This window comes from Pristiophorus japonicus, chromosome 4 (assembly GCF_044704955.1).
Source record: "Pristiophorus japonicus isolate sPriJap1 chromosome 4, sPriJap1.hap1, whole genome shotgun sequence".
In the NCBI taxonomy this organism is placed as follows: domain Eukaryota; kingdom Metazoa; phylum Chordata; class Chondrichthyes; family Pristiophoridae; genus Pristiophorus; species Pristiophorus japonicus.
The window spans coordinates 238,014,458-238,029,240 of NC_091980.1; positions in this window are offsets into that span (position 1 = coordinate 238,014,458).

Sequence of the window (14,783 nt, forward strand, 5' to 3'; positions counted from 1 at the left end):
GCACTGAAGTTATTTAATGATATTCCGTGGTGAAACAGAATAAACAAACAAATCTACATGAAGAACAAAAAGGAGGCAAAAGCAAAAGACAGAAAGGAGATGAGGAAAAGTGGAGGGCAGAGAAACCCAAGGCAAAGAACAAAAAGGGCCATTGTACAGCAAAATTCTAAAAGGACAGAGGGTGTTAAAAAAACAAGCCTAAAGGCTTTGTGTCTTAATGCAAGGAGTATCCGCAATAAGGTGGATGAATTAACTGTGCAAATAGATGTTAACAAATATGATGTGATTGGGATTACGGAGACGTGGCTCCAGGATAATCAGGGCTGGGAACTCAACATCCAGGGGTATTCAACATTCAGGAAGGATAGAATAAAAGGAAAAGGAGGTGGGGTAGCATTGCTGGTTAAGGAGGAGATTAAGGCAATAGTTAGGAAGGACATTAGCTTGGATGATGTGGAATCTATATGGGTAGAGCTGCAGAACACTAAAGGGCAAAAAACATTAGTGGGAGTTGTGTACAGACCTCCAAACAGTAGTAGTGATGTTCGGGAGGGCATCAAACAGGAAATTAGGGGTGCATGCAATAAAGGTGCAGCAGTTATAATGGGTGACTTTAATATGCACATAGATTGGGCTAGCCAAACTGGAAGCAATACGGTGGAGGAGGATTTCCTGGAGTGCATAAGGGATGGTTTTTTAGACCAATATGTCGAGGAACCAACTAGGGGGGAGGCCATCTTAGACTGGGTGTTATGTAATGAGAGAGGATTAATTAGCAATCTCGTTGTGCGAGGCCCCTTGGGGAAGAGTGACCATAATATGGTGGAATTCTGCAATAGGATGGAGAATGAAACAGTTAATTCAGAGACCATGGTCCAGAACTTAAAGAAGGGTAACTTTGAAGGTATGAGGCGTGAATTGGCTGGGATGGATTGGCGAATGATACTTAAGGGGTTGACTGTGGATGGGCAATGGCAGACATTTAGAGACCGCATGGATGAACTACAACAATTGTACATTCCTGTCTGGCATAAAAATAAAAAAGGGAAGGTGGCTCAACCGTGGCTATCAAGGGAAATCAGGGATAGTATTAAAGCCAAGGAAGTGGCATACAAATTGGCCAGAAATAGCAGTGAACCTGGGGACTGGGAGAAATTTAGAACTCAGCAGAGGAGGACAAAGGGTTTGATTAGGGCAGGGAAAATGGAGTATGAGAAGAAGCTTGCAGGGAACATTAAGACGGATTGCAAAACTTTCTATAGATATGTAAAGAGAAAAAGGTTAGTAAAGACAAACGTAGGTCCCCTGCAGTCAGAATCAGGGGAAGTCATAACGGGGAACAAAGAAATGGCGGACCAATTGAACAAGTACTTTGGTTCGGTATTCACGAAGGAGGACACAAACAACCTTCCGGTTATAAAAGGGGTCGGGGGGTCTAGTAAGGAGGAAGAACTGAGGGAAATCCTTATTAGCCGGGAAATTGTGTTGGGGAAATTGATGGGATTGAAGGCCGATAAATCCCCAGGGCCTGATGGACTGCATCCCAGAGTACTTAAGGAGGTGGCCTTGGAAATAGTGGATGCATTGACAGTCATTTTTCAACATTCCATTGACTCTGGATCAGTTCCTCTAGAGTGGAGGGTAGCCAATGTAACCCCACTTTTTAAAAAAGGAGGGAGAGAGAAAACAGGGAATTATAGACCGGTCAGCCTGACATCGGTAGTGGGTAAAATGATGGAATCAATTATTAAGGATGTCATAGCAGCGCATTTGGAAAGAGGTGACATGATAGGTCCAAGTCAGCATGGATTTGTGAAAGGGAAATCATGCTTGACAAATCTTCTGGAATTTTTTGAGGATGTTTCCAGTAGAGTGGACAAGGGAGAACCAGTTGATGTGGTATATTTGGACTTTCAGAAGGCGTTCGACAAGGTCCCACACAAAAGATTGATGTGCAAAGTTAGAGCACATGGGATTGGGGGTAGTGTGCTGAAGTGGATTGAGAACTGGTTGTCAGACAGGAAGCAAAGAGTAGGAGTAAATGGGTACTTTTCAGAATGGCAGGCAGTGACTAGTGAGGTACCGCAAGGTTCTGTGCTGGGGCCCCAGCTGTTTACACTGTACATTCATGATTTAGATGAGGGGATTAAATGTAGTATCTCCAAATTTGCGGATGACACTAAGTTGGGTGGCAGTGTGAGCTGCGAGGAGGATGCTGTGAGGCTGCAGAGCGACTTGGATAGGTTAGGTGAGTGGGCAAATGCATGGCAGATGAAATATAATGTGGATAAATGTGAGGTTATCCACTTTGGTGGTAAAAACAGAGAGACAGACTATTATCTGAATGGTGACAGATTAGGAAAAGGGGAGGTGCAAAGAGACCTGGGTGTCATGGTACATCAGTCATTGAAGGTTGGCATGCAGGTGCAGCAGGCGGTTAAGAAAGCAAATGGCATGTTGGCCTTCATAGCAAGGGGATTTGAGTACAGGGGCGGGGAGGTGTTGCTACAGTTGTACAGGGCATTGGTGAGGCCAAACCTGGAGTATTGTGTACAGTTTTGGTTTCCTAACCTGAGGAAGGACATTCTTGCTATTGAGGGAGTGCAGCGATGGTTCACCAGACTGATTCCCGGGATGGCGGTACTGACCTATCAAGAAAGACTGGATCAAATGGGCTTGTATTCACTGGAGTTCAGAAGAATGAGAGGGGACCTCATAGAAACATTTAAAATTCTGACGGGGTTAGACAGGTTAGATGCAGGAAGAATGTTCCCAATGTTGGGGAAGTCCAGAACCAGAGGTCACAGTCTAAGGATAAGGGGTAAGCCATTTAGGACCGAGATGAGGAGAAACGTCTTCACCCAGAGAGTGGTGAACCTGTGGAATTCTCTACCACAGAAAGTTGTTGAGGCCAATTCACTAAATATATTCAAAAAGGAGTTAGATGAGGTCCTTACTACTAGGGGGATCAAGGGGTATGGCGAGAAAGCAGGAATGGGGTACTGAAGTTGAATGTTCAGCCATGAATTCATTGAATGGCGGTGCAGGCTAGAAGGGCCGAATGGCCTACTCCTGCACCTATTTTCTATGTTTCTATGTCTATGTTTCTATGTTGTAAAACTTATGTAAATAAGAGAGAAGGTACAAAAGTTGTAGAAACATGTTTTTTAACTAACTTTTTTTAAGAACTGATGAACAACACCCTCTCTCCAACCCCCCATCCCACCCTTCCCTCAAAATCCCCAAAACATTAGAAGAAGAATAAATTGAACATTTTAAAGAACAAGTGGCCATTTAAGTAATGATAACAAGTGACCATTTCAGTCATGATAACAAGTGACCATTTCAGTCATGATAACAAGTGACCATTTCAGTGAACAAGTGACCATTTCAGTCATGATAACAAGTGACCATTTCAGTCATGACAATAAGTGACCATTTCAGTCATGATAACAAGTGACCATTTCAGTCATGATAACAAGTTACCATTTCAGTAACGATAACAAGTGACCATTTCAGAAAGAATGGAAAGTGAACAGTTAAGTAATGATAACAAGTGAACAAGTGAACATTTAACTATTGAATACAATTGGCCAATTTAGTAACAATAACAATAACAATAACAAGAGTATAGTAAATTGATAACAGCAAGTGAACATTTTAAAACAAGTGAACTATAGAGAAGCACTCCCCCCTCCCTACCTGCGGCCCACGTTTCCCTCCAGATCCTGTCCCACCCCGTGTTCGCACCCCACCCGCCCGTTTTGGTCTACGCAGACCGACACCAAGACGTCGTGCTAGAGTGGGATCTTCCTGCCGTGGTGGAGGTGACGGAGAGGAAGCAGAAGCCAGAGGCTCTTCTTCTGAGTCCGGAGGAACTGTGCCCTCCGTACTCGCTTGCGTGCTCGGAGTTTCGCTGCGAGTAGACATGACACCTTGGGGTGCAGCGCCGTGTCCAGCCAGCAACGCATGCTGTCGGGCATTGGTTGTGGCTGTCTGCTGCCGAATAGTCTCCAAGGTCTCCCTTGCAGTCAGTGACTGCTCCGAAGACCAGTTGGAGAAGTTCTGGCAGAACCCGCTCCAGGATGCTGGAAACTGGCTCCAGTTCGCAGAGAACTGGCTCCAGTTCACAGAGAATCCCACGAACCCCTGGATAAGATCACGACCAATCGCGACCGTCTCCTGGCACAGGGAAATCAAGCTCTCTGTCTGGCCCTACAAGGCAGGCGATTGCTCGCCACACTGACCAGACCTCCGTGGGGTCGGCGTTTGCAATATGACGCGCCTTGGCATCACCACCTGCACACTGCTTGGTCCCGGTGCTTCTTCCATCTCAACCGAGATGGCCGCAGGTTGTTCCCCACCCACAAAATAATCTCTTCTTCTTCTGTCTCCATCTCCTCCTCCTCCTCCTCCTCCTACTGAAGCACAGCAGCAGGAGTCTTCAGTGGCTCCTCTTCTTCTTCAGCCTCCTGCGATGTTGGAGATGTTCAGTGGTAGTGGACTCCAACACGACCACTTGACCTTTAATTTGATAAACAATGATTAACTATTCAAATCATTGCATTACAATTTTTCTCGAAGTCAAAACATTGCAATGCTTTCCATTACCCCATATGCACAGGTGGTCACAAGGTTTAACATGACCTAACATGACCTCATTCGAACATCTATAGTACATCACCATTATATATCAGATTCTATTATAATTGCATAACATTACATTGTAATTGCATAACATTGCATAACATCAAATTATATTTTAATTGCATAACGTTACATGCGTAACTATGATATTTTCAGTATTTACTAATGATTCACACATTGAACAATGCACATTTCTCATTACTCACATGTCTCAAGGGTGGGTTCGACCACACCACGGGATGTGACCGAACGGCTTTCTGGCCCCACCAAGGTCACCGCAAGCTCCTCGTAAGCACTTAAACTGTGCATCATGACAGAGCCCACGCCTGTCCTGTGTTGCTCCCGATTATTGAGCGAGATCTTCTTCTGTAAATGATACGATAACATTGCATGGCATAAGCAAATGGATCAGGCAATTTAAGACATTGAAGACATTTAAGACTGACAGATTAAAATGTTCTATTACAAATTAGCATTACGTTGCATATTTCACATTACAACATTTAACTTTATGCTGGGTTGCATAAATTTATTCATAATTTAGCTATGTTTAAATGTAACCAAATAACATTGCAGATTCTAGTTACTATTTAGATCATTATAAATTTCAACTTATTCTCACAGCTGCCAGTAGACTGTTCCAAAGTTTGCGGCATTGGTCCGGTGTCCAGGCTTCATTAGAGGCCGATGTGGCCACGCGGCAATCTCCGCCCAAATACTCCGATATGCACGGGGTGGAGGTTTCCCATGCCCACCCCGTGTCAGATCCTCCCACCTGGTGCTGACAACATTCATGAGGGCCTCATTGGCCTCCTCGCTGAAAGGCTTGGCCCTACGCCTCTCAAGTGATGCCTCCATATTGATTAATATGAGTTTATTCAGACCACAAAATACTTTCTCCTCTCTCTCTCTCTCTCTCCCCGAACCTCACAGAACTTCTGAGCATGTGTGATGACCCCTGACCTCCCAAAACGCAGGAAGGAGCATCAAACTGAAAAAAAAGTCAACCTGCACATGCGCAGTAATGCGTTGCTAGGGAAGCTTTTTTTTTTCATTCACTACCGTTTCCTTTGGGCGATCGTGAGATCGCCGAGAAATCACATCACCCATTTGACATCACTGGGGTAAGGCCGAGTGGAAAATCGCAAAAAACAAATGGGCCTTGAGCCGACGATCAGCACGGGCGATAGGTCCCTCAACGCTGGAACAAGGCCCATTTTTTTCGGCCTTAGCCAGAAAGTGGAAAGTCTAGCCCAATGGGCCTTCTTCCATGCTGTAACCATTCTATGGGGCCAAAATTGGTGACGGCCAAGGGCTGCCCAAGTGCCACCCAAAGGACCGCCGATAGCCGCCGAGATACCTGACGGTACTTTGGCTGGGAGTTTCGGCAAAAAGGTCCTTGAAAGGACGCCTGGTGACTAAAGAGGGACTTACGGCGTCAATTTGGGCGGCAGCGTGCAGGAGCTCTCATTCTCGGTGGCAAAGGCTCTTGCCACCCAAGTGCCGCCGAGGATGGAGTCGGGCCCATGGAGGGTCAAAGAGCTGAAAAGAAAAATCAATGCAAAAAAAAACCGGTACACCTTCAGGGGACCCCCATGCAGGTAAGTCGCTGTAAGAAATTAAAAAAAATGTTCACTAACCTTTTTTGCAGGTCTTCATACCTACCATCGGGGATAGACCAGCCTCTACACTGTGGTCCTTCCCCCTTCTGGTGCCGACTACCGCCCGCACCAATCTGGCATCTCAGCAGGCGGGAGGTCACTTGCGCCACTTGACCGACTGCTGACGTCAGTGGGTGGTTCCCAGCGGATCTCCCTCCCCCCTGCTCCAGCCCAAGTGCAAACTGGCACAGGGCGGAACCCTGAGAGGAATGTCAGCGGATCTCGGCGGCAGTCGGCAGTAAGGCCATCAATTTCAGCCTCTATGATTCTACGATAATAAAACAAAACAGTTTTCTAACCGGAGTAATTGGCTAAAAATGCCCATTTTCCAGGGTTTTTGTCGAATGGATGCTGAAATTACATTGGAAGATTGGGAGAACCCTGTAGAAATTCTCCCTGATAATGAGCTCAAAAGGAGTTCAAATTCCAAGCATTCTTGAATCTTTCTGAAAGTATGCCTCTGCAACATCCATTCCCTGCCCTACCTATAAGTAGATAACACTTTTTCTAATTCTTCAAAGAGAGATCTTATGAATGCACGTACATAAAAAGATAAGTTCTAACATCTATAGGGATTTACATACAGTACATGGTTATTAAAATGTATAAATAATATATAAAGATATCTCACAATATAGAAAGACAATACCTGGATGGGCTGGCTTGATGGACTAATGGCCTTCTCCTCCCTGAAATACATTATTATGTAAAAGAGGCTACTTGAACACTCCATATAATTGCTAATGTTTAACTAAATGTGCTCACCAGCTGGTCATGAAAACACACATTATGACAATTGTTTATATTAACGGTGACAGACATATATTTATTTAAAGTATAAAACAGCATTCTGGATGTTAAGTATTAAACATGCTTCACAATTTTTGGGGGGTGAAGGAAAAAGGCCATGTGGCAGATATATCCTAAAAACTTTGATCAAATCACCCCTTAACATCCCCACTACAGTCCATTGAATTGAATCGAAGGTCGGAAAACCCGCAGTTCTCGACACAGGGATTGTGAGATCCTTGTGCGGAGCGTACTTTGGGGCCAGTGGTGAACGCTTTTGCTTCACTGCTGACCGTAAATTCTGGGCCAATAATTTATTGTCTTTCATCAATTGTATTATTTTCGAAAACAAACCTGAATATATTTAGGGGGTCGGGCCAGTGACAAGACAATGTAGTATTTTCACAACACTAATTAGACCATTATCCTGTCCGATCTGAGTTTCTATATTTGCCAGGTGTGTCTGCTGACACCACTGTGTCAGCCAGTGAATTGCACTGCGTTAACGATGAGTTGGAGGTTGGGTGGGACTTACAACAAGACTAACAGCAAACAGTGTATTTTACAGCAAACAAAGCAAACAAAGTCTATTTACAGAGTATATTTAAAAATAGTCTCTATGAACTGCAGCAAACAAAAATCATGACCGAAACTGTAGCAACTTCTCCCAATAAAAGGACAGTGATTTCTCCAGCAAAATGATGCAAGTGGATGATAGTTACATACAAATTATATGCATAACATCAATCCCAGTTACTTACAGCAGTGCAATCTCCAGGTGTGATTGATGGGGGAATTACCCAATCATCTCCATTCTGTCTGGGAATACTGCTGTCAATATATACAACCACTTTTGTGGCCGTGTTGGATCATTTTATTGATTAAGATACCACTGTTATATTTACATTACTGTACAATTAAATTGTACTAACTAAAAAGAGTTCAAGGAAAGCTCTATTATGGTATTCTGTATCAAAAGTAACTTTTCCATCCATAGGTACTCATCATCATCATAGGCAGTCTCACGAAATCGAGGAAGACTTGCTTCCACTCTAAAAGTGAGTTCTCAGGTGGCTGTACAGTCCAATGTGGGAATTACAACCTCTGTAACAGGTGGGACAGACAGTGGTTAAGGAAAGGGTGGGTGGGGAATCTGGTTTGCCGCACGCTTCTTCTGCTGCCTGTGCTTGTTTTCTGCATGCTCCCAGCGATGAGACTCAAGGTGCTCGAAGTGGACGCACTTCCTCCATTTTGAGCGATCTTGGACTAGGGATTCCCAGGTGTTGGTGGGGATGTTGCACTTTATCAAGGAGGCTTTGAGGGTGTCCTTGAAACATTTCCTCTGCCCACCTGGGGCTTGCTTGCCGTGTAGGAGCTCCGAGTAGAGCACTTGCTTAGGGAGTCTTGTGTCAGGCATGCGGACGATGTGGCCCGCCCAACGGAGCTGTTTGGAAATAACATTGAGCTCAAGTTTTATGCACGGGTGGTGAACAAGAGAAACCCCAACTTCTACAATGTACATGCCACTTGTTTGAGTCACTCTATTACACATATTAAAGTATACTATTTGCATTGGACAATATCTGCTCAAAATTAGGCAAGGGAGCTTTATCAATTTGAAATAGTCCTTGAAATGGTTATACCATAACTGCCTAAACTCAGTAAAAACTGTTGAGCATTGTGTAAGGCACATCATTGCCTGATTTACAATCCACCTCTTGTCTGGTTAACTTCTGTCCCTAATCAGTCATATAGCTTCACATTCCTATATTGTTCCTGGATTGATAAAGCAATAAGAAGATAAGAACATAAGAACATAAGAATTAGGAACAGGAGTAGGCCATCTAGCCCCTCGAGCCTGCTCCGCCACTCAACTAGATCATGGCTGATCTGGACGTGGACTCAGCTCCACTTACCCGCCCGCTCCCCATAACCCTTAGTTCCCTTATTGGTTAAAAATCTATCTATCTGTGATTTGAATACATTCAATGAGCTAGCCTCAACTGCTTCCCTGGGCAGAGAATTCCACAGATTCACAACCCTCTGGGAGAAGAAATTCCTTCTCAACTCAGTTTTAAATTGGCTCTCCCGGTATTTTGAGGCTGTGCCCCCTAGTTCTAGTCTCCCCGACCAGTGGAAACAACCTTTCTGCCTCTATCTTGTCTATCCCTTTCATTATTTTAAATGTTTCTATAAGATCACCCCTCATCCTTCTGAACTCCAACGAGTAAAGACCCAGTCTACTCAATCTATCATCATAAGGTAACCCCCTCATCTCCGGAATCAGCCTAGTGAATCGTCTCTGTACCCCCTCTAAAGCTAGTATATCCTTCCTTAAGTAAGGTGACCAAAACTGCACGCAGTACTCCAGGTGCGGCCTCACCAATACCCTGTACAGTTGCAGCAGAACCTCCCTGCTTTTGTACTCCATCCCTCTCGCAATGAAGGCCAACATTCCATTCGCCTTCCTGATTACCTGCTGCACCTGCAAACTAACTTTTTGGGATTCATGCACAAGGACCCCCAGGTCCCTCTGCACCGCAGCATGTTGTAATTTCTCCCCATTCAAATAATCACTTTTACTGTTTTTTTCCCAAGGTGGATGACCTCACATTTTCCGACATTGTATTCCATCTGCCAAACCTTAGCCCATTCGCTTAACCTATCTAAATCTCTTTGCAGCCTCTCTGTGTCATCTACACAACCCGCGTTCCCACTAATCTTTGTGTCATCTGCAAATTTTGTTACACTGCACTCTGTCCCCTCTTCCAGGTGATCTATGTATATTGTAAACAGTTGTGGTCCCAGCACCGATCCCTGTGGCACACCACTAACCACTGATTTCCAACCCGAAAAGGACCCATTTATCCCAACTCTCTGCTTTCTGTTCGCCAGCCAATTCTCTATCCATGCTAATACATTTCCTCTGACTCCGCGTACCTTTATCTTCTGCAGTAACCTTTTGTGTGGCACCTTATCGAATGCCTTTTGGAAATCTAAATACACCACATCCATCGGTACACCTCTATCCACCATGCTCGTTATATCCTCAAAGAATTCCAGTAAATTAGTTAAACATGATATCCCCTTCATGAATCCATGTTGCGTCTGCTTGATTGCATTATTCCTATCTAGATGTCCCGCTATTTCTTCCTTAATGATAGCTTCAAGCATTTTCCCCACTACAGATATTAAACTAACCGGCCTATAGTTACCTGCCTTTTGTCTGCCCCCTTTTTTAAACAGAGGCATTACATTAGCTGCTTTCCAATCCGATGGTACCTCTCCAGAGTCCAGAGAATTTTGGTAGATTATAACGACAACATCTGCTATAACTTCCGCCATTTCTTTTAATACCCTGAGATGCATTTCATCAGGACCAGGGGACTTGTCTCCCTTGAGATCCATTAGCCTGTCCAGCACTACCCCCCTAGTGATAGTGTTTGTCTTAAGGTCCTCCCTTCCCACATTCCCGTGACCAGCAATTTTTGGCATGATTTTTGTGTCTTCCACTGTGAAGACCGAAGCAAAATAATTGTTTAAGATCTCAGCCATTTCCACATTTCCCATTATTAAATCCCCCTTCTCATCTTCTAAGAGACCAACACTTACTTTAGTCGCTCTTTTCCGTTTTATATATCGGTAAAAGCTTTTATTATCTGTTTTTATGTTTTGCGCAAGTTTACTTTTGTAATCTATCTTTCCTTTCTTTATTGCTTTCTTCGTCATTCTTTGCTGTTGTTTAAAATTTTCCCAATCTTCTAGTTTCCCACTAACTTTGGCCACCTTATACGCATTGGTTTTTCATTTGGTACTCTCCTTTATTTCCTTGGTTACCCACGGCTGGTTATCCCTTCTCTTACCGCCCTTCTTTTTCACTGGAATATAGTTTTGTTGAGTTTAACTATTGTCACAATGGTGAGAACATCATGTCATAGTGGTAGTTCATGGAAATCAACATAATCTTCAGTTATAACAATAGAAAGGAAAATTCAATCGAAACTGAACTTGATCTGGCCTTAACCAGAATTCTAAGGGGAGATTTTAACTCCCCACCTTTGGGAACAGGATGGTGGCAGAGTTAAAATCGCCTTGGAGGATCTCCCACCCCATATGCCGCCATCTTAACTGTACAATTTATTTAGGCGCCTTAGGTGCGTACTTGAAACAGGTGGGAGCCTCATTACTACAAACAAATCGGGGTCCTGATTGGGTCCCATTAACCTCCTGAGGGCATTACCAGTCAACCATGTAGTGCAGGACTAGGTTCACCAGATTATGGGCCCAAGTTTCCACATGATTCGCGCCTGATTTTTAGGAGCAACTGGTGGAGAACGGACTATCTTAGAAATCGCAATTCTCCACATTTTATTTTCTGCAGTTCTAGTCAGGTAGAACAGTTCTACTTTGGAACAGAATTTTTTCTTCAAAAGGGGGCGTGTCCGGCCACTGATGCCTGATTTCAAAGTTTCCACAGTGAAAACGTACTCCAAACTAAAGTAGAATAGAGCAAGTGAAGATTTTTGTAGAACTGAAAAAAACCTGTTCTACACATTAAAAAATCAGGCGCAGGTTACAAATTAGACGTCCAGAATGAGGTGGGGGGGGGGGGGGGGAAGGGAAGTCATTAAATTCTACAATAAATCCTTATTTATACTTCTACAAATATTATACAAATAAATCCAACCTGAATAAACATTTATAAGCAAAGAAAAGATTAAATAAACCATCTTCCTACCTGTGTGAAAGTGCTTCAGGCACGGAGAATTCTGCAGTCAGCCTGAGGCACCCGTTCTTCCCACGGGGGGGGGGGAGGGGAGAGGAGGCGGCCATTCTTTCCCGCCGGGGGGGGGGGGGGGAGGCGCCCGTTCTTTCCCGCGGGGGGGGGGGAGGCGCCTGTTCTTCCCGCGGGGGGGGGAGGGGACAGGAGGCGCCCGTTCTTTCCCGCGTGGGGGGTGGGGGGGGGGAAGGAGACAGTGAGAAGGCTGCAAGTGCTAATGTACTTTTATTAAAAAAATGTTCAAAAATTAAACAGCTACAAAGAACTATAAAAATGGCCGAGTGCCAATGTTTTTTTCACACTGAGCATGCGCGAACGCTCCAACGCGCACGCGCAGCGTTGCCGGCAGGAAAAAAACTAATTTAAATAGTACCCGCCCCCTCCCACTTACAAAATCGGCGCGAGTGTAGGCTCCGCCCCCCTGGGCGCCGCGCCAGGCAGACAAGGAGCTGCAGAGCGCTCCAGAATCGCGATTTTTTTTTTAGGTGCCGTTTTAGGCGCGAAAAACGGGCGCTCAGCTCGGAGGGGCGCTCGTTTTTTATCGTGTGGAAACTTGGGCCCAAGGTGTCAGGTTCCCCTCCCTGAAGGACATTGGTGCACCAGTTGGGTTTTTGCAACAGTCCAGCTGTTTTCATGCTTATTTTATCTGGTACCAGCCCACAAATTTCACACTGCAATAAAGTAGCTCCAACCACTGAACTAACGATCATATGCATGAAATCCTGAAATTGCAGGCTCATTACATATCTGATCGATATTTATACTTATGTGTTGGGATTCTCCTCTTTGGAGGTTTTAAAAAATTTGTTCATCGGATGTGTGTCGCTGGCAAGGCCAGCATTTATTGCCAATCCCTAAGTGCCCTTGAGAAGGTGGTGGTGAGCTGCCTTCTTGAACCGCTATAGTCCATGAGGTGAAGTCCGTGAGACTGAAGTGCTGTAGGGAGAGAATTCCAGGATTTTGACCCACAATGAAGGAATGCAATTTATTTCCAAGTCTGGATGATGTGTAATTTGGAAGGGAACTTGGAGGTGATCGTGTTCCCATGCGCCTGCTGTCCTTGTCCTTCTAGGTGATAGAGATCGCAGGTTTGGGAGAAGCGGTCGAAGAAGCCTTGGCGAGTTGCTGCAGTGCATCTTGTAGATGGTATACACTGCAGTCACAGTACGTCGGTGACAGAGAGAGTGAATGTTGAAAGTGGTGGATGGGGTGCCATTCAAGCTCTGTCCTGGATGGTGTTGAGGTTTTTGAGTATTGTTGGAGCTGCACTTATCGAGGCAAGTGGAGTGTATTCTATCTCTCTCCTGACTTGTGCCTGTAGATGATGGAAAGGCTTGGGGAGTCAGGGTGAATCACTCACCACAGAATACCCAGCTTCTGACCTGCTCTCGTAGCCACAGTATTTATGTGGCTAGTTAGTGAAGTTTCTGGTCAGTGGTGATCCCCAGGATGTTAATGGAGGGGAATTCGGTGTTGGTAATGCCGTTGAATGTCAAGGGGAGGTGGTTAGACATTCTTTTGTGGAGATAATTATTGTCTGGCACTTGCCACTTATGAGCCCAAGCCTGAATATTGTCCAGGTTGTACTGCATGCGGGCATGCATTGCTTCATTATATAAGGAGTTGCGAATGGAACTGAACACTATGCAATCATCAGCGGACATCTCTACTTCTGACCCTATGATGGAAGGAAGGTCATTTGATGAAGCAGCTGAAGATGGTTGGGCCTAGGACACTGCCCTGAGGAACTCCCTCAGTGATGTCATGAGGCTGGGATGATTGACCTCCAATAACCACAACCATCTTCCTTTGTGCTAGGTATGACTCCAGCCAGTGGAGAGTTTTCCCCCTGATTCCCATTGACTTCAATTTTACTAGGGCTCCTTGATGCCACACTCAGTCCAAATGTTGTCTTGATGTCAAGGGTAGTCACTCTCACCTCACCTCTGGAATTCAACTCTTTTGTCCATGTTTGGACCAAGGCTGTAATGAAGTCTGGAGCCGAGTGGTCCTCGCAGAACCCAAACTGAGCATCAGTGAGCAGGTTATTGGTGAGTAAGTGCTGCTTGATAGCACTGTTGACAATCCCTTCCATAACCTTGCTGATGATTGAGAGTAGACTGATGGGGCAATAATTGGCCGGATTGGATTTTTGTGGACAGGACATACCTGGGCAATTTTCCACATTGTCGGGTAGATGCCAGTGTTGTAACTGTACTGGAATAGCTTGGAGCACAAGTCTTCAGCACGACAACTGGGATGTTGCCGGGGCCCATAGTCATTGCTATATCCAGTGCGCTCAGCTGTTTCTCGATATCACATGGAGTGAATAGAACTGATAAAATTGATAAAAAGTGAGAAAATAGAATATAAGATTAAACTAGCAAGAAATATAACAACAGATTGTAAAAACTTCTACAAGTATATAAAAAGGAAGAGAGTAGCAAAAGTAAGTGTTGGTCCCTTAGTGGTTGAGACAGGAGAAATTATAATGGGGAATAAGGAAATGGCAGAGACTTTAAACAAATATTTTGTATCTGGCTTCACATACCAAAAAGAGTGGTGAACCAAGGGGCCAGTGAAAATGAGAAACTTAAAGTAATTAATATCAGTAGAGAAAAAGTACTTGAGAAACTACTGGGACTAAAAGCCAACAAATCCCCTGGACCCGATGGCCTAGGGTTCTAAAAGAGGTGGCTGCAGAGATAGCGGATGCATTGGCTGTGATCTTCCAAAATTCCCTAGACTGAGGAATGATGACTGTGGATTGGAAGGTAGCAAATGTAACCTTGCTATTCAAGAAAGAAGGGAGAAATGTAACTAACAGGGTAGATAAAGGGGAACTAGTGGATGTTTGGGATTCGATCGGCTGCGGCTATTTTTCAAAGGAACATGGAGAGCCTGCT